At 42.4% G+C, this 26,015-nt stretch overlaps 1 protein-coding gene across 7 annotated transcripts in view; it reads left to right on the top strand.

The window, feature by feature from the left end:
• Positions 1-26,015, top strand: part of LOC128298551 (cysteine-rich motor neuron 1 protein) — a 177,285-nt gene that overhangs the window by 122,919 nt on the left and 28,351 nt on the right. Inside the window, exon 7 of one of the 7 annotated variants that reach the window (XM_053034317.1) lies at positions 9,626-10,092. The exons of the other annotated variants lie outside the window; for them this stretch is intronic. The gene's annotated coding sequence lies outside the window, so the exon portion shown is untranslated. Of the gene's footprint in view, positions 1-9,625; positions 10,093-26,015 lie in introns of those variants that run through there. 7 annotated transcript variants of the gene reach the window in all.

The raw sequence follows: 26,015 nt of genomic DNA, 5'->3' as shown, positions 1-26,015 counted from the left end.
CCACCAGATTGGCAAACTGGCTTCCTTCTGGTTGCGCACCGTGTCCGTGTTCGAGCCTTCGTTCCCACTGCCGCCACCCAAAGCTAACCAATCGCACTGATGAAGTGTAAACAACTGGTTCCACTCACCATCGAGCATCGAGATGTGTGGTTCGAGCGGTTTTCTTGCCGTTTTGCTAGTGCTGTGACTTTTTCCATCGTATGGGACCGGGTCTCGCATCCTTAGCCAATGTGTATCGTGCAAGCATTCACGCCGTCCTGTTACTGCGCACACATACAAGCGCGCGAGAGAAAAAGGATTAAAGGTTTGCCATTGCGCTCGTAAGAGGGGTGTTGATTGGGATATCATTTGGCAGGATATTTATCGTATAAATTGCATTTTTATTTATGGTTTATTTTTCGCCGTAATGCTGCTGCTCCTCCGCACACGATATCGCACTTTCATACCAACTGAAAAAAAAATGTCCGTTTATTGAAAGAAACATCATGAATACTGGTATCGATAACAGCTTTCTATTTACTTCAAGTGGAACCTTTCTAAAGAATCTCAGATCACGTCGTAAACAAATTAAGGAAGATTTTCTTCGTTTTATTATCATTTTGAGTCTAAACTTTTAGACATTCTCGGCCTGTTATTTTACCAAAAGCTGTTCACTTAAAGTCCTATATGTGGAGATATTGTTCTCAATGTATTATATCTAATTAATCTGAAAACTTTAAATCAATATATTAGCAAATGGCGCAATTGCAGTCCAAAAATCTCAACTCACCTCTGTAAAAAGGTTCTAATAATTTGTTTCTAAGAACAAATCAGTATCCAGAAATAAGGATCAGGATCCACAACTGTCAAAAACTGAGAACTCATAAACAATACATGTTCAGAGGCTCTCATTTAGCATTTACTATATGATAAGAGGAGTTTTTGTTACATCTTTTGCTTTTACAGCTAAACTTCTGACAATTTTGAAGTTAAAACCTCTTTTTTATGAAATTTCCACCATTTTTGGAAGTATTAGACCGATTTAGAATCAGTTTTAGATCAGTTTTGTACCAGTTTCAGTTAATTTGTTTCGCGTATCGATCCATCAAGACAACAACTTATTTATTATGTTCAGTTTTTTTTTCCAAAACTCTTGAATGCAAATCCTTGCTCATTAAGAATTTAAATCCAATATTTGAGGCTTTTCGAGTGTGTTTCTCTTCTGGATTGAACTTGTATAACATAAATCTCGCTCCTCTTAGCGAAACGACCCTTCTAGATCATTCCTGCCATTTATGGCTTACTAGACTTATTTTACCATGTAGCCAGATAATAATCCTTGCTACGGAAAAAATAATCCGGAAGGGATTTTGGTCCAGTCCGTTCGTGTGAAGACCGGCTACCATCATGCCACCGATCCGTATAACATATCATATATATATACGTTATTATCCAAAGTTCTATAGCATTAAAACTACTCACCCACCTGCAGTGTTGTTTTTGCTCCGATTAATTGCAACAATTTGCAGAAAATCTTAAAGTGACACCGCTCGTGCCTCTCAACAACGACGCCTAATCTAAATGAAATTATCATCCATAAAACACCCTAATGCATGCTTAAAGCACTTTCCATTAGCATTCTCCGCAAACTCGGTGCTGCGACGCTACCGCCCCCCCCGATTGTTTGCACTTGAACTAACCCATCTAATGGGTATTGATTATTTCCTCTCTCGCCATCTGCGCACTTTCAATGCAAACCACCAACCAATCATAGGGATAACAGTATCTCTGAAACCCGCCTCCGTTAGCCGTTTTAATTATCGATCACGGCCTTCAGCCTTCACGCCGCACTTGAATTCCCTACCGACTCACCCTGGAACTTCCCCAGCGCCGCTTTAGTACGCTCGATCCTTCGTTGATGAGATGCATACTGCAAACGGCGTCCCGCGTCTCACACGTTGCCACCTCCACTACCAGAGCAGAGCATTGAAGCACACTTCATTAGTGGTCCGAAAACCCATCGTTAAGCCCCAGCCCTCATAGCCGACGCACACCCGGTAGGCTCACCTCTCGTAGCGCTCAACATCACAACAGAGCTACACAAAAAATACTGCAACCAATCCGTGGCTAGTTGAGAGATGAAAAACGAGGCACCCCTGAGGTCATTGAATCGACCGGGTTGCGGAAAAGGCTGTTTCATGGGGGTAAGAAAACGTAACTTCGTACCCCCCGTACCCTTCTGGTTGGATATTAAAGAAGCAACAACAACAAAAACAACGTGCCCCCCCGCACCGTGCTGAGCCGCCCGGTCAGAAATTAGCTCTACACAGCTAATAAAGAATAATTTGTCCCATGAATAATGCAACGGACATTGGTAATTATTATTGAATAATGAGCTAATTTGGTCACACGTTTCGTGCGTAATTTGCCATCACTCTCTCATTCGTTCGGTCGCACTCACGGCCTGCGATCCGGTCGACGCCGGGTTGACCTCGGGTGCGCTCGCGTACCGTTGTTGCGTTGTACGCGCTCTTTTTGCGTTGATGTCGTCGAACAAAATGTCGTCGCACATTCACTCGATACCGTGGTTGCTTGGACTGGTGGGTTTTGTTACTTTCTTGATTAACACTCTAGCACCACCAGCGGTGGTAACAAGCTTCTGCTCCCAAATGTCCACTCGAGCGTGAGAAATTTCGTCTCATATACGCAACACACACTCCAACCGGGCACTCTCCTTTTACGATCCTCACACACCGTTGGGGCACGGTGCGTTAGAGCTATCCTGCTGATCAAATAATTAGCCTTTCTCGGCCCGATTTTGGGTTTGTCGTAGTATTAGCGCCACCGGCGCCAACGATGATGATGGAGTCGTGCTGGGTTACGTTTTCCCCTTCAGCTTTGACGCTGTCATCGTATGGCCTCAGCCTCAGCCAAGTAAATAATGGGACGATCGATTCGATTTGGTTAAGTTACAAAAGGTTGTAATTTAAGTTTTAATTGGCAGCAGCACACAATTTGAGGTTCATTCGACTATAAAAGCTCTTTAAATTACTTAAATTGCACATCGCTTGAAGGTGTTTAATTTTAATGAGCAAATTTTAATTAAGTACTAGTTTATGTTTTGAACGGATTAAAATAAAGCTATGTGTAATGGAATGTATTTTCCTATACCCTCTTTTAATTTCGGTCGTCTGGTCATACACTGAGAATTACCACACGCAACTGTCAGTGTAATGACAGGCGATAATTTTATGTAGTTGAGTGGCCGGGAATTATAGAACTCTTTCTTGTATTCCTAAAACTTTCCAAACCGCGTGATGTCTTCAACTATCACTGCCATCACTATTTTGTCGATGCCTTTCCAATGCCTGCAGGCAGTGGCGTATTTAGGAGTATTCCAAATCCATCAAATATTCCATTTTGGTTAAACTTATTGATTTTATTTTTTTTAAGTTTAAATTTTGCGTTTAAAAGAAAAGGAAAATAATGATTCTAGTCGTTTTGGAGTTCATTTGCAACTGTATTTAATTTTGTATTAAATATTACACTTTTTTATAAGTATGAGCTAAACATTTTTGCGCCTGACTTTGCTAATGGCGAATTCCTGAATATTTTCTCTGTATCTAGTTGATGTAATAAATCTACATACAAAAGTGTTCCTAGTGTATTCCTCAAATATGATTTAACACGTTTTAAAGTGGAGAACGATCTTTCCGCTGAAGCATTTGACATTGGGATGGTTAAGAAAATGTTCAATAATATCGCAATGTTTAGGAAAGTGCGTGACATTTGTCTTGTTATTTTATGCATTTCCGGAATGTTCAGTTCTGAACTTTGAATTGTGTCCTTATCTTTCATGAAATGTAAGTAATGTTCTAATTCATCACCTGCAATGCGCTCGAACAATTGTGCACACATTTGCTGTGTTCGCCTCCTGCCAAAGAATGGTCTATCCCAAGATCGGGGCATTCTTAGTACAGTAGATCAGTAGACTTTGTCTTATAAAATTATCTTGGATTTTACCTGCATACCCGTAGCTTATTTGCTCCAATTTTTGCTTAACCCACTTCCTGAAAAAGGTAAATCCTCAACTTTCGGCCTGTCTCAGCTCAGGGTCTCCGTCAGCTCGGGGCCCCCCGCAATTGCTTAGTTTGCTTACCATTAAACCCGCCACTGCCAGCAGGGAGAACTCCCTAGTGACGGACTTCCACGACCCTTGTGATAGGTCATGTTCTAATACTAAGTTCGTGTCGTGAGATGTTTGTAAATTCCTGTGGCAGCCTCTTCTGTAGTGGATACATTTTCCGTTTATTTTACGAACCTCTTAGAATACAAACAATTTTCATAATTTATTGATTGTTTGGTATGTTTTTCCAGAGACTGTATCTTTTCTCTGTGGTCCATGTGCAGTCATCAGTAGGAGAATTTATAATCAAACAGACCTAAATTACATGTGAAGTAAATACAATTTCTTGCAGTATTTACCACTCACATGCATGCTGTTTAGGGATGTATAGCTTTAGTAGGGTTCTCTAGCCCAACAGATTGTGAAGGCTTGCGTCCACAAAGGTATTATCGTACACGAATACGTCGTAAATTATTCCCGAACTCGAACGCACACACACCCAACCCAATTCCTACCGCTAAACATACCAAACCCCACTGATAATGATTCGTCGACCACCGGATAACATCCCGCAGCCAGAGGGACTAAAATAAAACAACGCACGCTGTCCACGCTGTTGTGTTCGCATGATTGTTAGATAATGCTAGTGGGACCAACTTCTCCCAGTCCAACCCAGCTTTATTCAACTCCCATCCGAATGTGCTGATGCAGCAGCAGGAGGTGTACACCGCTGCTGCTGTGCATGCATCGCCAATGTGCAACGGCCATCCCAGTGCTGTAAAATGCACTCCTATTTCATTGCAACAGCCACGTTATGGGTACAGCATTGCTGTTGTTTGCAGCAGCAACAAAAAAAGAACGGTAGCAAATATGCTCTAGCAGTCCCTCAGAAGCAGAAACGGTCAAGGTGTGTCGGCTTGTTTTACTACACGGATGCATTTTATTTTCGTTACGATTATTATCCTTGTCTACTCTAGTCTCTTTTTATGATTATAGCAGGATCGCATCCACAACAGCAGCACAGTGTTGTGGGGTTTAAATATTTTCTCTCCAGATAAATATTAATAGATAAACTATATTTGAAAAATCACATTATTTAAGTTAAATAGTGTAGAGGTTTAAAAGAAAACTAAAATAATAATAAAATAGATGTATATACGTGTAAACGCGCATTGAGCAACGACCACAATTTTGACAGCTGTCATTTAAAAAGAACAGAATAAAAAAAGATAGTGAACGAGTAAGACTGTCAAATCAAAATGTCCTCGTATTTAATTGATTTTAAAATAGTTAAACTTTTTACACAAACATTAACTAACTTGCATTTCACATAACTACATACTTACACTTTCAAATATTCCACACACTGCACTGCATCCCACTCAGTGTGTGTGTGTGTGTGTTTGGATTCCTTGTTACAATCTTATGAGCCAACGAAGGACGATACAAATGTCGATCGCATCCTTACGTCCCACGGGGGAATTTGAAAACAAATTGTCAATACCACAATCGGTGCAGGCCCCCTCTGCTCTACAACAACTTTACCCTTGCAGCCAATTGTGAACTGACAAAACAGCACTGAACGAGCTGTTTTCCCGTGTCCCTATGTGTACACGGGACCATAAGCCATATTACGATGGTTTTAGCAGTGGCAGAGCAAAACTTCTCCTCTGGCAGTTTGCAGCATGATTTTCCTGGAAGAGCAGTCGGATTGTGTGCTGACGAGTGCTATTCATCATTAAAAAATATGGCCAACAGGTTTCAGGACGCTAAAGCTCATTGTTCATGCATTGTACTTTAACGTGTCCGATGATTTCGATGGCACAGGAATTAAAGACAACATGCTGTTGCGACCTTTGCTATTGACATTCATCAAAATTGCACCTTAACGTCATACAACTTCACAAAAATGCAACATAATGCACAATACCTCAACGAACCGGGATCAAACGCTAGTGGCACCGGTTAGCGTAATGCTTCGTAAATGCACACGCTGCATAAAATGGCTGACATCGCCTCCTGGGGGTAACCCTGTGCGCACCACAGGTTCGAAAGTCACCTTTTCTTTGCTGGCACGTGACACTCGTGCAACTCGAGTTTCGCGCATAAATTCCGCAAAAGTGGTGGATGATGATTTTTCCACCAACAAACCACCCCCCTGTTATTTAGGGGAACACACTCGGCCGAAAGCAATTCTTTGTCCCCTACGGCGGGGGTGGTGTCGTCTTCTATTCCACATTCCCCAAACAGACCAACTCCGTTTGTCTCGAAATGGTTCTTCTGGTTTTTGGCCAACAAGAAAAAAAGGCTGCTTGTGCAAAAAGTTCACGTAGCGCCAGGAGTGGAAGGTGACAACACATTTACCGCACCGTGGGGCCACAAAAAAAGCAAGCAGTTCGACTGAGAGAGAAAATGGTTCACACGAAATCGCGTGGAAAGCGATTTTTCGCCCGTTCGTGCTGCTGCGGCGGAATTGGTGCTGGCCGGTGAAAACCCGGTCGTGAACCGTTGCAACCTCACCTTGTCTTATTACTATTTTTTGTACCCGTTTTTTTGACCACCGAAACGGGGTGGTTTATAGATTGGAACTGATTTTACTGGCGGGTGAAATTCTACCGAAAGGCTGTTGGTCATCCCGTGGTGGTGTACAGGAGGGTAGATTTGACATGATTGTACCCGAACTTTTTCTGACAAATGTTTAATAGAATTTCCTAAAATCCCCCCCACCGAAAAGGACAGTGTGCGTCAGCAGTTTTCCGGAATAACCTCATCGCTTCAACTGACACTGCACGGGACACGTGCACTTGCATGCGATGGAACCAGTTCCAATGGTTCACTTCAACAGAAAAGTATTCTAATATGGTTTTATGGTTTTTAAGTGACGTAAAATCCAGAAGTTCTAAAGTTAGAAAGGGGTTCATGGTGTAGGTTTTAAAATTTTTTTTACATTTTCGAGCCAAGTTTGATAACAAAAAGTTTTACTATTTGCTGAACCTAAAAGTTTTGGGAATATTGATTAAAACAATTAAGTAATTTTTCATAACTTAACAAGTTTACTCATAACAAGTAACAATTTTTTCATATCTTTCGAATATCTTTTTCAACTACGAACTACGAATTCGTACAATAAAGAACTCAAACTCTTGGGATTTGTTTTTTTTTCTCCTCGTTATCAAAAGTCGAAATATTGGGGAAACGTTGAGCTGGCAAAGTATCAATCAATTATTTATTTATGACGTATATCAATAGACCAAAATGGGATATTTAATACAATAATACCTAAGTGCATCAGGGAGTGCACTTGGCAGACCCTTATAACTTGGAACAGCTGGAAAAGAACCTCCCGCATCACGAGCTTTTCGTATAACGCCTTCAACTTTTAAATATTTGTAATTTACGCACACAAAAATTCACTATAATGTCATATTTTCAGCTTTGTGAGAGTAGATCTTCCCATGCCATGTTTTATTCTAATGATATCTCTCTTACTCACAGCCCCGTAAAATATAGTTAACAATTATTTAAAAAACAAAACAAAAAACGTGACTATCAGATCAAATCAACCATGTAATTTTAACAAATCCTGTCTCGCTCGAACGCCAACACACAGGCAGGCACAGGCACAAAATTTGGGCAGATGATTATCGCTGCTTAAAACAAATAAAAACTCACACTTTATGCTATCGTTGGACGCGCGTGCGAAAATTATCTATCCCGTGTGCCGGACCATTTTTTAATATCTTATTTCGGCCGCCATGCCATATCGCCGAAAGCAATCAGCCCAGAACTTGCCACAGAACGACACAGACACAGGGACACCGGAGGGAAATGGGTTGCTTTTGTTTGTTCTTTTTCTGTCCAAACGACGAACTTTGAACTTTTCCAAACGTTGCACCGTCGTGTTTTTGTGTAAAGCCTGTGGCGGTGCTTAAGGAAAGTGAGCCAAGTTTTCGGGCGGTCAATAAATAAAACCCGGCCCTTATCGGTTCGGTCAAATCCTGAAAGTCTGAAAGTCGCACTGGAAAACCCTTTTTTATGCGAACCATCACCAGGCAAAGCGATCGGGATCGATTTAAAAGCAACCGTAACAAATGCTCCGAAGCACAGTTTGGGAGTGGTGGTGGTTGTTCTAATGCTGTAATTTTAAACTTATCTCACTTTAATCGAATGCCACTCACTGCTCAACTGAAAACCCTTTCGCGTGGAACCCTTCATTATTTGTACCTGTCACTGTCAGCGACTTAGGTATCTTTTCCCCCGTCTTACACTGTCCAAAATTAATAAATAGCAAATCATAAATACTTCCCACTGTGCGATTCTACCAAACACCAGGCTGCTCCATGTGTCATTCCCACTGGTGGAAAGCTTTTTTGCTCAATGCAAAAATGATATTTCACAGAGCTTTAAATAAGTTTCAGTATGAAACAAGCAGAGAAATAAACAAAACAACTTTTTTATTTAAATTGCTGGTTGCTTGCTAGCAACAGGCAACGTTCTCCATTTCTGCAACATACAACTCTTTTCCTTTAAATTCATTACCAAACAGGAAGTTGGAAGAGAGATGAGAACGCTCATTTCCGTACGGCAAAAGAAAAATAAAATAGAAGCAAAGCAAAACTAAACACTCCAACACACACCACGGAAAAGTTCTCACCCGTTTAAATCCGTAAGCACTCGCTATATTTTGTTGCATCCTTTCTTCCTGCGGGGCGGGAAAGAAAACATTATTCCCCGTGCCTACGGACCAAAAAGAATGTACACAGTATTTTTAACTTTTAGCCCGCGGAAATAAAGCGATAACCATTTTCGCTTCGAGGCGGAAGGAAAATAAGATTCCTTTTCGCTCGCTATCGTTTTCATTTGTCTCCGGCTGAATGTCGCTCATGCGGCCCTCTCTAACGAGCCCGGGTTTTCACAGTTTCGAACGAGGGACATGTTTTAAGCTGCTGCTGTGCTAGGGGGGATACTCCCACCGAAAGCCCTGCTCTTTGCTCTTTTACGCTTTCGTTCAACTTTAACAAGACTTTTATCTTTCGGCTGCTAAATGTTCGTAAAATGGGAAGTCGAGACCATTTGCCGTACGTCTGTCAGAGTTATTAGTCGCGATCTAATAATAGCTTCTGCGCAACAAAAACAAAAAAAAACACACACAAATCCTCTTGCGGGCCCACGTGTGGATTGTTTGTGCTGCATTTGCTGCTTCAGTCACAAAACGCACCGCAAAAATAAAGCCTTCCCCCCCGGACACACACACACACAAAGGCTGAAAAGTTGAACTGCCGTTGCCGGTGGTAGACAGCTTTAACCGTGGCCTCCCCACTTCTTTTATCGTACCATTTTTCTCGAACCAAAAGTTCTCCATGGCAGCCATGACAAGACGCGGGATCGCCTTTTTACTTCTAACATTTTCATCCTTTCAAGCAATCCGGGGAAACGCAAGACAGAGCAACTTTTGCTGCGAACTGATTTTTTTTGTTACTAACGACCTTTTTCTTCGTTCTTTTCTGCGTGTCGTTTCAGGTAATTATAATCAATGGTTGGAAGTTTGTTCCATGGAGAGAAGGGAGAGGGAGAGGGATTGAACACACCCGACCAAGAACCCCAGTCTTGTCCGGATGCTCGGATGCCTTGGTGCTTTCGCAAGGAATTGTGTGCCCAGGACGACCGTCGAAGGTCGAGTCTTCGAGAGGAAGCTTCAGGGAGCTTTACCGTAAGTCCTATTAGTTCCTTGACGTCTGTTCCGAACTCTGCACGAAGTTCGCCATCGACGGGAGCGCCTCACAAACCGAAGCTTGTGGTTGCGCACACCGCCGGAAACCGGAAATCGTTTGATTCAGACTAAACGCCACCACCACCACCACCAACCGTGGTGCCGTAGCGATGCAATCGTGACTAACCCCAGCAGAGCAAGATAAGACACCGACACGGAGCGCTTCGTTCGTGCATTCAACGGGCGTACGTCAAACTTTTGAAGCTCTCTGTCCCGAAACGCCACCCCTCGGCCCGCTTCAGACAGCGAGCTGGCGTAGGTGCGTTTATGTAAGCGTGTACGTGGAAACGATTCATTCCCTTAGTGGCATTCCCCGATAGCAGCATTATTCCACCCTGCTATAGCCGGAAGTGGCTACATTATTCTACTCACGGACCGCTCTCTTCTCCGTAACCTCCCAACGTTTGGGGAGAGAGAGAGAAAAAAAAACACACCAACCCAAACGACCGTAAAGAAGTTAAAGATTTATGCCTCGACAGTGACTTGTGATCGCACTGATCTGGGGCACACCGGCGTAACGTATTTTTATCCGGCGACCCTGCCACAGCAAATGTCAGCCACTTCCGGATTGATTCTACGCGATGTAACCGACCATGCCCGATTGTTCCTGCTTCGTTCGTTAAGCTCACACACCCGTGTGTTTTTTTTTCCATCCCAGAACAGACCTGTTCGTTATCTGTTTTCTTCTAACTGCCTTTTCGTCGTGATACTTCTTGATTCCCCCTTTTTTTGGTGGGGACTCTTTTTCACAACCCGTCCGCGGAGCGGCATAACTGGCGGGCATAATGGGATAAGATTTTATTTCCTCAGAAAAATGCAGATCTTTCCTGCGGGAGTTGAGCGAATGAGATCTGTTGGAAACTGTTTGCCAAATGGAACTTACCCATACCCGGTAAATACTGTGTCGTGACTGAAGAAACACAATGGCCACGAACGAAATCGCCCATTAAAAATGATGTACTTTCGCACAAACAATCCACAGCGGGTTCGCCGCTTTTTTGGCTTTGGAGCAATAAAAAGGCGAAAACCCAAACTTCTGCCAAGTCATAAAGAAGTTAAATAGGATAACGACCCATCATTCCGGATGGGTAGGGAAAAAAAGATCGCCTGGAATGAATGACAAAGCAAATGAAATAAGCCAAACGGAACCTCTCAAGAAGGAACAAAAAACGATGGATATTTCGTTCTAGATTGCGCTCACTAATTTATGCTTTAAATAGAAAATATGTAATGTAATAAAACTGGGTAAAAGTTCTGAACCAATATCTGATGTTATAGTTGATGCTTTGAGGTTTAGAAGTCTAGTTAAAGACTCTAATTGACTCTCTCTAATCCATTTTGGAGTCGTTCTGGTTAGTGAACGTCAGTTGCCAACGTCATCACACAGTTGCATTTCGCGTCTACCACGCCAACTTAGATTGGATCATTCTATTCTAGATTTCTTGAGTGGAGAAGATTCCTCAGCTTCCTCCTCGCAATTTTTATGAATGACCAGTTGATAAACAAATCCTTTCTGATACATACGAACTTAACCATATTTTTCCGCCATTTGCTTGATACTGTAAACCATTTTTTTGTGTGCGTTGTGACGTTTCCTGGCTTATCCGCTTTCAACGCCCCATACAAATTACAAGCTAAATTAAGCCTAGGAAAAAAGGATTAGATTATTTTCCTAATGAAAGCTTAGGTCAGCTGCTCAACAAATGTCAAAACAAAGAATTTTGCTTCCTGGTCTGAACCAAGGTCTGTGTAGGATAGAGGTCGAGTAATATAGAGCAATTTGACAAGTAGCCAAAAGTTCGTTACACGTGATTTGACGTTTTGACGCCCTTTTCCATTCAAATGATTTGTGTGTAGTTGTGTTGATTAATCGGGATATAGTAAACAAGTAGGCTAGACGCAAGGAATCTTACACGGGCGACAAAATGTCAAATGAAATCCAAAATGGCGAACCTCTATCTTGGCTATTACTCGACCTCTATCCTACACAGACCTTGGTCTGAACCAAGTTAGGTCATGTTTGACGTACGTCAAAAATGTAAACAAACTTTTTTTTAGAAAAACAGCAAAAACAGAATTACAGAACCAGATTTCTTAATAGTTTTAATAATCATACTAACAATTTGTTTCAAATGAACTGAGTTTAAATTTGACTTTCTAACCCGTAATCGATTTTTCTCTTATTGTGGTTGCTCAAGAATGATCCCTTTTGTCATTCTGTATATCAAAATGTTATGTCCTTTATGAATCTGTATTTCCGGTACCTGGGTTATTTGACAGATACAGGCTGAAAGCCTCAATATTCTAACATATGATATGATCTGCCCCAATGTCTAGGGTATCAGTGTTTTATAAATCCACAAAAGTCTTTTAGTACATGTTAACTGAATCTTCCACCCTCAAGACGTATAGAGCTCACACTCCAACATTAGGTTAAATAGCAGTCAAGCTAGCCCATCTTTGACATCGACATTTGTATTTCAAGATTTCGGGTCGTAAAAACTTCATTCTAACTTCACGTTTACATGATTTTATTATCAATAAACCCGTGATACGAATCAAGCTACTGCTCAACCAACTTCAGAATCCACCACGCGTTAATTTCTCCAGCGTCGCCAGATAATCTGCGGTACCTGGTACCTTTTCATTCTTGATGCATCAATATTTAATTCACGAAACAGCGCCCTACAATGCACACCATAAAACCAATTAAAATCGTTAATACACCAGCTCAACACAAATGGATTTAAAGCGATCGACTTCGGCAATGTAACGAATCAGTATATTAATCGCCTACAAAAAGCCTGTGGAGACCTGCAAATGAAATATCAACTGCACCAAACCAATAATGCACATCATGGCATCAGTGTTAATAAACGTTGGCCTCAGTTTTAATGCTGCTCGTTCATTAATGCAGCTTAAAGATTGTAAAAAAAAAGGGAACAGTCTCCTCCACTGTGCCCAGACACCAGAATTGTTTAACGACCGAACGCATAATTAAATTTAATATTCGTTACAACTTAAATCAGATCATTACTGCAGATCACACACCATCGCTACCATAAAAAGGGTGTGTTCCATGATTTCATCATAAATTACACACACACACATACACACGCCCTTGTTCTGACCACCAGGGAGAGTGGGGGGATGTTTGTTGGCATCCACAAGCCCATTTGCACTCCAGTGCGCAGTGGAAGGCAGTAGTCCTGGCTGCCTGAAACCGCTCATTTGTACCCACCCCGGTTGTACACCGGAGTTGTTGCAGTGTGTACTCACCTATGTCCTATGTGGTCAATCGGAAACAAAACGATTGCAATCTTCCGGGCCGAACAGAGATTGTTCAGCAGCGGTGTTTGTCCCAGATGACTTCATTACAACCTCACGGTACGGCAAAACATGCACCAACACCGCAGCAGAGCCACGCGGCAGTTTGACTTCGAGCGGTTTGTCCTCCTGACCGACTGACACAAAAGTGCGGGTAGGTTGTACCGGAGCACAACAAAAACACACATTTACCCTACGGTTTTTCCCTGCACCGAGGGGTATTGAGGGTTGGCTTTTATTTTCTCCACTGTTTAGGGGAATGTCGGTCTGTGGATGGTCTGGTGTGGCCCATTAAAACGTACTATCAATTTGTACTGGAGTGTAAAAACATCGAAAACATACACATCCATACCCCAGCCCTGTTCGGTCCGGGTAGGGAACGGGGGATGATACCATACCACCCGGACCCCCCCATTCATTCCGCCATATCGCTTGTCCTTGCACCATGTTTTGGCTGACAAAATGAGGCTTCGTTGATGCAAATTAAAGCCGGGACAGGGGGGAATCAGGGGAGTGAGATAATTTCTGCAACATCCACCCCCCTCCCCCACAAAATCGAACACTCTTCAGGCGCCGCCACCATCCCCCGTGAAGCATACTCCCAGCGGAACGTACACGCAATCGTGTGTGCGGCATAAATTAATGGTGAAGTTTTTAATGCAAAATTTATGTCACCTACCACCACAGTGTCGTCCCCTACCCGTGGACCTTCCTTACATACAGCACGTACTGCTTCTGACTGGTTGGCTACACGCAACGCAATGCAGTGCACACCCTCTCACAACAGAAAGCTAAATGACCCGAGCCAAACATTATGCCGGGCCTATTGGAATGAGTGGAATTAAACAACAACGAAAAAAAGCTCCACACAGGACACCCAACAACATCCTTACGCTTGTGGATAGTTTGAGAAGGGAAACAAGAGCGTGGCCCGAGAGGACAGCACTGGACAAGCCGTTGTTCCTTCCAGTGTGTGGTACGCCTTGCAATGTAAGCGGACATCTCAAAAATTGCTGTACGGTGTGCTTTCGTGGGTTTTATTGTATAGCTTGTAAATTAAATTTTATATGCACAATTTCCGCCCTTCCTGATACCCACCCACACAGCTGAGTGTAATGGTGGAAGTAGGGCCGAAACAACAACACACGTGCTGAATCGTAAATCGTTTTACTGTTCCCAATCGTGCCCTCGTTTTTTTTCCTTCAGTAAGGACACTGAATAATTGAAGGAGAACAATGTGTGGCCCAATATAAAATACACCACACACACCCCGCTGGTATTTTTATAAATTGTGGGATTTTTCTTTATCTCAGATCAGTTCTGTGCTGCTTATTTCCCTGCAGCAGACGTAATATTTTGCCCACCTTTTTTCCCAATGCACACCAAAGAAACCCCCCATTATCCATAGTGGTTGGGTGAATTGAAAATAAGATTTCGATTTCACCGATCAGCAGCAGCGCGCACTCCCCAACCGGAAGCTAGTTCCTATCGGCAGGTCATAAATTTTGGTTGCTTCGTAAATATTTACCCACCGCACGCACACACAGGAAAGAAGGACATTTCCCTTAAGGAAGGATCACGAAAGCCAAACTCTGCTAGTGCTGCTGCCCCTGTCGGCGTTGAAAGCGCAAGAGAGGGAGAGTAAGAAAAGCTTTGCACTCACGGTGCAGATGGGTACAGGCCTTAGCATAATTATAAGGTTATTTTTCAAACTTTAACAAGCGAAGGGTGGAATAAACGATGATTCGAGAGACAAAAGCAGATGTGGAAGACACATCTACAATCTGTTCTCAACAATTGAACAATTTTCAAACGGAGAATTGAAATCAGATTGCTTGATGCGGAATACTTTGTTTAATTCTACTTAAACGTGTTGATCTGCGACTTTGTAAAACGACTGTATCGAAGATTATTTTTTACAGAATTTTTATGAAAATATTTTATAACATAAATTTTAATTAATCTAAATGAATTCATCGTTTCTAACACGCGTTCACTTAATGTTTTCAGAAACATTTTAACTAATTTATTTTTATTAAATTTTAAAATTTAAAAATATTTGTTTAGGCATTGGTCGAGTAGCTGCTCGGAACTCTGCATAGTAAACAGCTTATTTTACAGACAGATAGATTTACAAGCTAACAAGTAAATTAAAAAAAACAGTTTTAATTGAAACAAACTCTTTGTGACAATTTTTTTGTTATAAGAATATCTATATGATATATATCTATTGATTGAAATATTTAAAGTAGATTTAGTGCCCAAACAGTAATATAACGTAGAGCAATTTTGACTTTGACGTATAAATATATAGTAGTGAGGGCAAATTTAAAAAAAACCATCAATTCATTGATTTCTTAATTTGTATAAATTGATACTCATTAACTCACTGATGGCCTCATTTTTATGATACTCTTCATGAGTTTTCTTGCATTAAAAAAAAATAATTGTTTTATAGCTATGGTACGCACTGTACGTAATGGTTCTCAACATTATTTTTTGAGTTTTTTCCGTTATTCTTTCCTTTTTTTATAATATTTACTCTAGCGACAAATTTTAGAACCGCTATTGCTGACTATCTGCTTTAGCAGACGATGCGCTGGAGTGGAAAAGGATGGGCAAAAAAGGGAACGAAACTGAATAGAAACCGCTGCCGGCGTATTCTGTAACACGGTCTGCAAACGTTACCATTAGTGGATGATGCAGTCGTACACCCGGTGGTGGCAACAGGCAACAGGACAGATGCCTTTGGGCAGAAGCATGGGATATGCTTCCCATTTTTGCATTCCACGTCAAAAGGAACCGCGTCACACGACGCAAGACGACGACGTGACCGGATTGCACGACGACATCGGCGTGCCATCGCAAGAGATGGGAAATTTTACGCCTTCCTCACGTAATAATGCAACACACAGCGCACAACGTAACGTTTGCGTTGATATTTATTTATTAGTTCGTCTTCTTCATCGCGTACCAGCGTAAAGTGCTTCAGCCCCACACAATACCATACAGCAGCCCAACCTAACAGGTGGAAAATTTGTGTGCATGCTTGTTTTATTGCAAATACTTACAAACGTTGGAATGCAATCATCAAGTGAGTAAAAGTGGTAGTTTTGCTACTTACACCCTTCCACTTTGCGCAACGACTTCAAATTTAAACGCACGCAGAATGATGTGGACGGATGGAAAAAAGCTTCTTTTTTGGTTTTTAATAAATAACGAATTTTAATTCGGAGCTCAATAAAAATAGTTTACGGTAATAACGCACAACGGAAACACACACACACACATTCCCCGTGAAGCGATCGTAAAAGCTTACCGTTGGAAGTATAAATCACCACAAATGTTGCAAAAATGAACGCAAAACGCACGGGGAGTTTGGAGGTTGATGTTTTGGTACTTTTTTTCCCCATAAATTGAACCATGAAAAATCGCTTCCTTTTTTGCGAAAACGAAAACAAACCACACGAGAACTCCACATTAAAAAAAAGAACAGAAAAACAGACCAGGTCCCCCCTTAAGGCCGCGCGTATCAGGTGCATGGCTGCTGCTGGCTGTTGTCTATTGTTATGCCGTGCCGTTTCCGGCTCGGTGGCAAATTGTATTCATAAATAAACACATGTTCGCACCACATGCGGTCACCCGCGTGTGCGCCGGATGTAAGGCGGAAGGCGCGCAATATTGTAAAGCGATTTATTTGATTGAGAATTCATAATTCGCGCGAAAGCTTGAAAGCTTTTTTTTTTGCTAAAGCAAACCATAAACGTTTGCTGGTTTTCGGTACTAACAAAGCCAGAGCATTAAAAACTTTGTTAAACCACAAAAAAGAAGGTACTGAAGGGGAGATTTACGCAAGGACTGATCATCCATCTACGGGTAAATAAAGCCACAAATAGCTGGCCACAAAAGAAGATGAAAGCGAAGTGATTCCCTTTTCTTTAAATGCATCTTAAAAGGGCTTTCAAGCTTAACTTGTGAAGAAGTTTGCTCAAATTGTTTTGCTCTTGTACCTCTTAAGATCTTGTCAGCACGCCCAACTGTATTCGTAATGAAATGAATATCTGAATATCTCTGAGAATTTGAGAAAGGAACACCAAAAATGACAGAAAAAAATTAATATATACTAATTTGGTATACTAGAGATATAATATTTAGTATACGGTGTATACTATATTAGTATACGGAAATATACTATTTTACAAAAGAATAAAAAATAAAATATATAAAATAAAATTAACAACGTCCACCAATTGGGAAGAAACCCTCTTTTTAAACATCTTTGAGTTTACGTACACAACGGAATTCTGTTTCATAGCTCTGTAACCGGGCTGATTAGCTAGTTTGCATTAAAATGTATTAAATGTATACATGCATGCATACATTCAGGCGCATATGTTTACATTAGCAGTCTGTATTATGGGTCGATGAAAGTGGCATAATATATTTTCCTACAAACTTACTTCACTTTTAATAGTAATTATTAAAAAATAAACATCATTAACTGCCATTTATTAAAAGGTGCTCTTAAGAGGTTGTCCTAGATGAGACTGTCCGAGATGCTCGAGTTGTTCCAGATTTCTTGAGGTTGTGGTGACACAAAATATGATGAAACGGAGATTTTTTTCTTATCTCTCAGATACGCAGCAAGTTGGAAGCAATCCTGGCTTTTGTTGAATGTGCATTCGAAATCCCTGAAGTTGATCTTGAAAGCTCTTCTGATCTGCTGTTCAAAGCTTACCTAACTGACGTACCGAAAGCTTTGCATTCACACCTTTGCAAATCTTTTAAGTCTGCCGGATCCAATCTCAGTTCCATAAAATTCGAATCTAGCACATTCTAGCACTCAACTTGAAAAAATCCAAAAATAACTCCCACGTTACCAGCAGAGCTCAATAACCCTACAGATATAAGAGGCGGTATTAGAAACCTTTACTATCTATTTATTGCTATCCCTACTCCCTTTATCGAACGTGTTTTTAATGTTTTTTTTTAATCCCAAAAAATTGAAAACACACTTATCATGCATGGAGATTGTCCAAAGCTCGAAGCAGTAGGTGATTTAATTCAGCATAATAACGCCAATCGATCGCCCTGATCGAACTGGCACGGAATATAAATCACATAACTTACCCCGATACCAATGCCATATTGGGTCGTCTCTTTCACGTGATCCATTACAACGCGTCCACCAATCCACCCTAAAAAGGGCAAACAAAAAAACATTGGGACATTAACATAAACCTCAGCGTCACGGCGGCACACGACACGACGTGTGCTGGTCCCACACAAGGGACCCCGTGGTGGATTTATTCCATCGGTGCGCGGTGTTCTTTTCCAATACCTTCCAACCCGAACAAAAACAAACGCACCCACACTGCGAACTGTGCTGTGTGTGCGAGTGGCCGCGACTTCCTTCCCCTAAAACATGACACTAATTATCTATCAGCTCCATTTATGGTGTTTGTTTTTTTTTTTTGTTTCTCCGGAGAAGATGTATGTGGATGTGTTGTGCCGGGAGTTATCGGTGAGTTCTCCACTTCCACCCAAACTCCTCCGATACCGGCCTCATTCCGAGCAGAGTTTAGCCAGCTTTTTTGTTATGTTTTGTATTTCCTCCACACGCGCTGTATATTTATTTATTTTCATTTCATTTGTCAACATGACCCACGCGCGCCTCACCCGCAATCCCGCAACATCCAAAACTTTAAACCCGGGTCCCTCCCGGCGGGTGCCGGATCCGCGAGCAAAACACACCGCGGGGCCCTCCCGCGGTGATGATTGTGCGATAAATCTTAAACAACGCTACGCGCCCAATTATCTCCTATGTTGAACAACGGTGGGACCACGCTAGAGACCGACCGGACGATGAGACGCAGGTGTCAAGTGACCGCTGCTAGGCGGCACACGAGCGGGGCACACATACGTCCGCTGGCATGGCTTCCGAAAATTTATCGACTCGAATGAAATATTTGACACAATATCTTAATTAATTACTGGCGCTGGTGGCCCTCTTGGTGCCAGAGGTTCATTCCCCTTGCCAGTTTTGTCAAAACCATCGCCACAAGTTTTCGGGGAACTCCGGGAAAAGCGAGCCACACAACCAAACCGCGCGATCACAGTGAAGTTTACTCTCCATGTGGTGGCACGCATATTGTGGCTTTGTTTACCCCCGTTTGACGACCCGCGCGCACTTGACATCCGTGCTTGCTTTTACGGTCGGTAGCCAGGCTACTCGGACACGGAGTCGTTTAGCTTGCGACTCACAGCGTACGGCGTGTGGTGCCACCAATTTGAGCCCGAAAGCCTTCGCATATCATTTCACTGACTGACTACGTAATTTATGCGCTGGGCTGAATGAACAGCTTCAGACCGTCGCAATCGGGACATTCAAATGGGAGGATGGGACCACAACCGTGCCACGATGTGTATGGGGCGCCCGGACGGACGGTTGGGAGACCGTCCTGTAATATTAATGGTTCAATTTGGAACTCCCGCTCGGAAAACGTGAAACCAACGGTGTTGGACCAACCTCATTCCAACCCAGAATCGGGAAACGACGAACCCCCCGGTTTTCTGGGAACCGTTGGGAAAATACATGCTTAATGTGGGACACGACACAACAGCCAACCTCATATGGTGGCCTCATCAATTTCCAAATCGAGGTGCGAAATCCTAAACCCCTACCACCAACCCGAAGAAGCTGTGTACGGGGAGGGGGAAAAACCACACGATCCCGGAGAAAGTCACTTAAATAAGCTTATCGATCGGTGTGTGCAAACCACTCCTTTTCCTGCCAGGTTTACCGGGCGTTTCTACCCGGGACATATGCAAGAACCGAGGGCATAAATAGCGTCCTTAAGGTGCTCCATATGTGGCACCAAAACGAATGTGTGAAAATGTGTTTTCCTTTTTCCCTTTTCCCGCTCGCATACTCCAACAGCTTCAATCAACGCTTGGGGGATAGAATGGGGGATTTTTGTAAGCTGTTGTTTATCTTTCTTTTTTTTCTACCCAATTTTTGCGGTGAATGTCGAAAAAATTCACACCAACGACGAAATAAGGCAGCTCCACGCACGGCACGTACACTGGGTGGTGGTGGTGTCTGCCGTAACCATTTAACGACATTGCTCTGCAGTGCCCCCAGTTGACGATCGATGGAAAATAATGCTCGCTTTTCGGAAAAGGTTTTTCGGGGTTTTTTCCGGGCGAAAAATGCCTTTCCAGATACTTCCGGTTGACCATAATGATGAAATAAATTTCGCCCGTCTCATTCCGGCAGCCTTTTTGGGGCGGCAGTCTGTGTCAGCTGGCACGATATTTATTTGCCAGTGTTGCCAGTTTTTTTTTATCGTAACCAGAGGTTAACCCCGTGTTTAGCAAACAGCTAGATTGCAAGGGTTCCGAGGGTTTTGTCTGTTCACGAGCTTAATAACTTACGGGGAGATAAATTTGTGCACGGTTTTTGAACAGTGTCTTAGTGGGTTTTTTTTGGTAAATAAATTTGTACGTCAACATCATGGTTTTACCTGTCAGCTATCCTTTTCATATCGTTTGTCTTGTTGCATACATTTAGGCGCTTCCGAATTCTGACAGCTATACATGCAGTAGGCGCTGCATTAAAAATGTTAATGTCATAATGTTTAAGCGAAAAGCTTTGATTCGCTTAAACAACCAACAACAGCAATAGTTTTTTGAATTATTGTTTAATTATTATTATTTATTTATTTATGTATTATTATTTATTATTTACTATTTAATTTTAAAAGTAAAATATTTCTTCTTAACAGTTGACGATTAACTTCTACTAAAAATAATTGAAGATAAATAAACAGCTAGAAGTAACATTACTTTCCTCTTGTCAGACCTACAATTTCAAAGCAACACCGATAACAATGCACTTCTTACGAAGTAAGCTGAAACCAACCAGCTGCAGAAAAGCTCACACAACAAAGTACGGGAAAATGATTTTTTTTTCTCCGGAATCGGAAAACCTTTTTCTTTCTCACAGAAATGCTTTCCCAATCCTCATTTTGCAATGAGGTGATACTTAGAAAACAAAAACAAACAATCCTGCTGGATTGATACCGTTTTACGATGCTTCAAACGGTGTTCCAAACCGTTTCATTTAAAGGTTGCAGGGTCGTAAGGAAGCGAAAAGAAAAGCGCTCCACTTGGTGCCATGCCATACTAAAAAGCAATTGTTTGTAGCATTCCATCAACTTACAATAGCAAAACAATATGTCCCCTTCCCCATGGTGGCGCGGCACAGATGAAGAATTTCTCAGTAACTGGTTCAACCCACCATGCGCCCATCAAGAAGGAAAGCTTATCCTTCACCGGAAAAGCATTCGGATCGGCAAGATGCACTCAGCAAATCGTTGCGCCATCGACGGTCGGAGGAAAGCACCTTACTGTGTAACAGTTGTGCAGTAGTGTGCATTATTGTAAGTCAACAGCACACACTTGCAAGCGAGTATAGCATTTTCCCAACGATTCACCTCGCCGTGTTGTATGGCTGTGGCAGGATGCTTCTGCTGTTGTACACACGGTGAAAAGCGCCCGAAATGGAGCGTGAAATGCAAGCTGCTTGTCTTTTTTGTTCCACATGAATTAATGCAGAAATGTCGCTACGCAATGGCGCACGGATTGGAGCAGCGTTACGAAAAGACAGCGCATTGTCCTATAACATGCTGCCTTAAGGCGAATAGAATCTTTAGCCTTCATCAATGTTTCCCATGTAAATAATGGTTTAGTATAAGAATTTATTACACAATAATTCGATTTCTGATCCTCGCTAGACTATACAAGAACTCCCCACTATTATGCTTTTTTTGGCTCGTATCTTCCTTAAACTTAACCAAACAATAGACTGCTAGCCATATTTTAATACCCTAACCTCCCATAGCGAATCAATATTTAATCTGCATTTTTCATATCTATTGATCCATAACTGACCTTCCAACAGTGCAACGATAGCATATTTATGGACTAACTTTACCCATGCGTACCCACCAGCACACCACCAGGCCAAAAGCGGTGAGAGTTTAGGAGGAAACAGCAAAAAGCTAAACTGTAGTGGCCTCAGTGGCCCACCCAACTTTTCCCCTTATCGTCAGCAGGAAAAGTTATCGAAAAACTTTTGCTCCCCCACCCCCGAAAGTAAACTAACTTCAAAACAGTGCAACAGTTTCATTTTGTTGCTACGAAAGCAAAACGAAAATATACTTTGCGGGGCAACAGCCATTATTTGGCCGCTTTGGCAAGGAAACCCACCCATGCTGAATAATTTGCTAACCACAAGCAAGCATACCTCAAGAGCTGTTGGTGGGATGTAGAGTGGCAGGAATATTATGAGTACTAGGGATACTTCGATCGTCTGACATCTTCCACCCGGAACGCTTAATCTTAACAGTTTGAGGTCGCTTTTAAAGTTTTTTTTTTATATTAATTTCCTTGCGGTGCTTGTTTTTTTGCTTTTAAAGAGCGATGTAGTTGAATGAACGTCCTTTCTGTGGAGATACATTCGCCATTTAATCTTCGAAAAATCACCCGAAGGTTGGCTGCGATAAAGATAAGCGGAACCTGTTGATGCATCTGTGCAACACGAAAACAATGATGAGTGATGAGTGTCTGATTACATTCGTTGTGAAACTCCCCGCGGTAGCGGTAGTAGAATCACTGCCCTTTATCAATCAAACTCCCCCCCATCGCCGTCTGAATGAATCGTCCAATGGAAGGTATCTTATCTTCGCGGGGCTTATCGTGGAATGTTTATTCCACTCCGCAAAAGTGGCCATTCAAATCAGTCTGATAATAATGATGAGCTTCAAAAGGTAGTAGCTTAGCACAGCATCACTAGTTTCAGTTTAGGAGTTCCACAATGAAGTTCACTGCGTTACTACGTCCGCAAGTCATCATCGCGTGTGTTCTGGTGCTGATGCTGTACGCATCCACGCTGGTCGACGCCCAGTTCCAGGATCTGGACTGCAGCGATCCCAACAGCTCCGGGATCTTTCTACCCCATCCGACCGACTGTCAGAAATATCTGAACTGCTGGCAGGGGCTTCTGATTGAAGGTAGCTGCCCGCTGGGTCTTTACTTTGACCTGGAGCGACAAGTTTGCGAGTCAGAGGCTAGAGTGCGCTGCACGATGAACGTCGTAGATCTCGGCACAAACGGGCTGCGAACCGATCCACACGCCATTCTCTGATTAACCCTACCGAACAATAAGCCCGGGGAATGAGATAAACGACGGGACCCCATACCGTGGACAGCACAAGTTAATTCCGAATCGTGACAACTCCAACTCCACTGCCGAGAAGACCCCCATACCGAGCGGACTCGTCCATCGAAAGAATTCGTCAATGAATCACATTAGCCCTTATTTGTGTCACGCATCGCGGGTGGTATAATAATAAACGCTCCCTTACGCATTGACCAGTGCGCTAGTTACGCATGCACGATGGTCACGCGTGTCAAACGATTCGATAGCTCTGTGTGTGTGTGTTTGCGTTTTATTTCCCATTCAACCAGGCAATTCGCTCGCTTAATCGATATCTTTTATATGTGCCGCAGCTTTTGAAATGCCGCTCGCGAATGCCCTCGAAGGTCGCCCTTAACAATGTTAATAAATTAATTTAAGATTGCCAGCGGTGTCCTTTTTCTGGTGAATAATAGGCAAGATGAAGCTATCTTGCGTGCGCGAACGCAAGCTGTTCCCTATGGGGTATGGACAAATATTATAATTCCATCATTCAAGCTTTATATGAGATTGAGAATTGATTGGGGATTTTAATTGCAACCCAGAAAGCTTTTTTTTATTTAATGTATCACAGACTGTGCCGTATTGTAGAGCTGAGGTTTATACACATTTATTTCGTGAGTAGACATTTTCTCCATTATTGGAACATTCGGTTTCCTGTTGATTGTAACTACTATCGTCAATAGTGAGCTTCTGACATCGGCGAAGTCTATACAAGACCACAGAAGATGGTCCCGATAGCCTGTATCGCCAACGCTAACCTTCGTTTGGAGCCAAGATGTTAGAACACTACAGATTTAACTAACGAATTAACAGAAAAAAGACTTATTTTGCCAGACACGGTTATTACGTGTGCCAAAAAAATGGTCTTTATTCTTGAGGTGTCCTTTTTGGAAAGAGGTCGCAGGCGCATCCTGCGATCTGTGTTATCCTTATTTTTTCTTCCTCTTCTACGTCGCTTTTCATTTTCACCTGTCAGCTCTATCTGACAGGTCGTTGGGAACGTTTCACCCACTGTTGTAGTGTTCACCCAACACAGGTTTATACGCTGAAGGTGAGCGCTCAATGCAAAATGATTAGACGAGATCATCTGTATTCCAAGGATTCCAACGGGCTAGGCAGAATTCCTGGTGGAAATGGGTATACTCGTGAACTCGGTCTCGGTCTATCATAGAAATTACCTTCAGTAGCACCTCTTTTTGCCAATTTATTCGCCAGAATGAGAAGGAATCCATACAAACCAAAAACGAAACGCTTTATCAAACAAGAGGCTTAGGACTTCTAGAATTTTTTGCACAAAATAGTCTGGGCTCAGGCTGTCTGTGCAGATAAAATACTAAACGAACCAGATATTAATGTACATTCAGAGAAATAGTGTGACTTCCAATGTTCAATTTAATCATGCAATAATTAAAGCAATTATTTTACAATTCGGTATATATAGATGTCTTAAGCAGCAGTAAGGCGCAATTTAGTAAAATGTCTCGTCTATTTCACTAAAAAAAAATCTCCACGCTTGTGCTGCAAAAAAAGTGCATTGCATCAATCCAAAAATAAAACCAAACCGATAAGAAGTAGGAGGGAGGGGAGCAAAAATTCCAACGAAACGATTTTCGCGTGCCATTTGCCCCATTTCCGGCTGCGAAATGGTTCACATTGTCGTGGCAAATTCCGTGCGGAAATTTCTTCCACCGAGCGCGTTCTGAAATACTTTACACCGAATGGAATTAACTGCGACTCAACGCTAATTAAACGCTTACCTAAATTTAAACCAATCGAGTGAGGGGCGAACGTGAGAAGGAACAAAAAAAACGACACCGCTGGATCTTAAATGGCTTTCTTAGCAAAAGGTAATCCTTGTTTTAAATTTAATTGATCTTTGATGTAACCATTAGCCCAATTCCGGTAATGGAGGTACTCCGTCTTCGAAAACGGGGAAGACGATCGGGTTTAACTCGCCCCAAGCGAAACATTAAGCTTGATGAAGGTTTCAAAACTCCGCACGAGAAAATCAATGTGTCCAGTGCGTACATCCAGTCCCACCAGTCAGCCGCAGGCGACCTTCGAATGATTAAAAGCCATTCATTGTGTGTTGGCTTTTCTTTTATCCTCGCTTACGGGTTTTCCCTTCCGATGTGTACGACACTCGCCCAAACACAAACAACCACTCATCGTCCTTCTTCGCTTTGTGGCGAGGCTTTTGTCCTGCCGAGAGCATAAGAAGACGATCCTTCGTAACCCTCCGTAACCGGTGAGCCATTCATTTGCCGTACTTTACTGCCGCTAAGCAAATTAATCAGCCCAAGCCAAAGATCCGGAATCAAATATTGGCCATGTGTCAATGTGTCACGCTGGACGCTGCAAGCTGGAGGAAGCCGACAAGAGCGGTACATATTTGCGGTAAATTGATGTTTCCACATACCAAACACACGCACCCGCTGTACGTCCATCTTTCGATCGCTTGAGGGGGATCTCTTTGGAGTACCTTGTGGGCCGTAATGAAGTAGAAAGATGACTGAATCGTTTCCCCATCCCAAGGGAGATGCGAGTAG

Source organism: Anopheles moucheti, chromosome 2 (assembly GCF_943734755.1).
Source record: "Anopheles moucheti chromosome 2, idAnoMoucSN_F20_07, whole genome shotgun sequence".
NCBI classification, from domain to species: domain Eukaryota; kingdom Metazoa; phylum Arthropoda; class Insecta; order Diptera; family Culicidae; genus Anopheles; species Anopheles moucheti.
The sequence above is the reverse complement of the archived record's forward strand: the minus strand, read 5'-3'. Positions and strand labels throughout refer to the sequence as shown.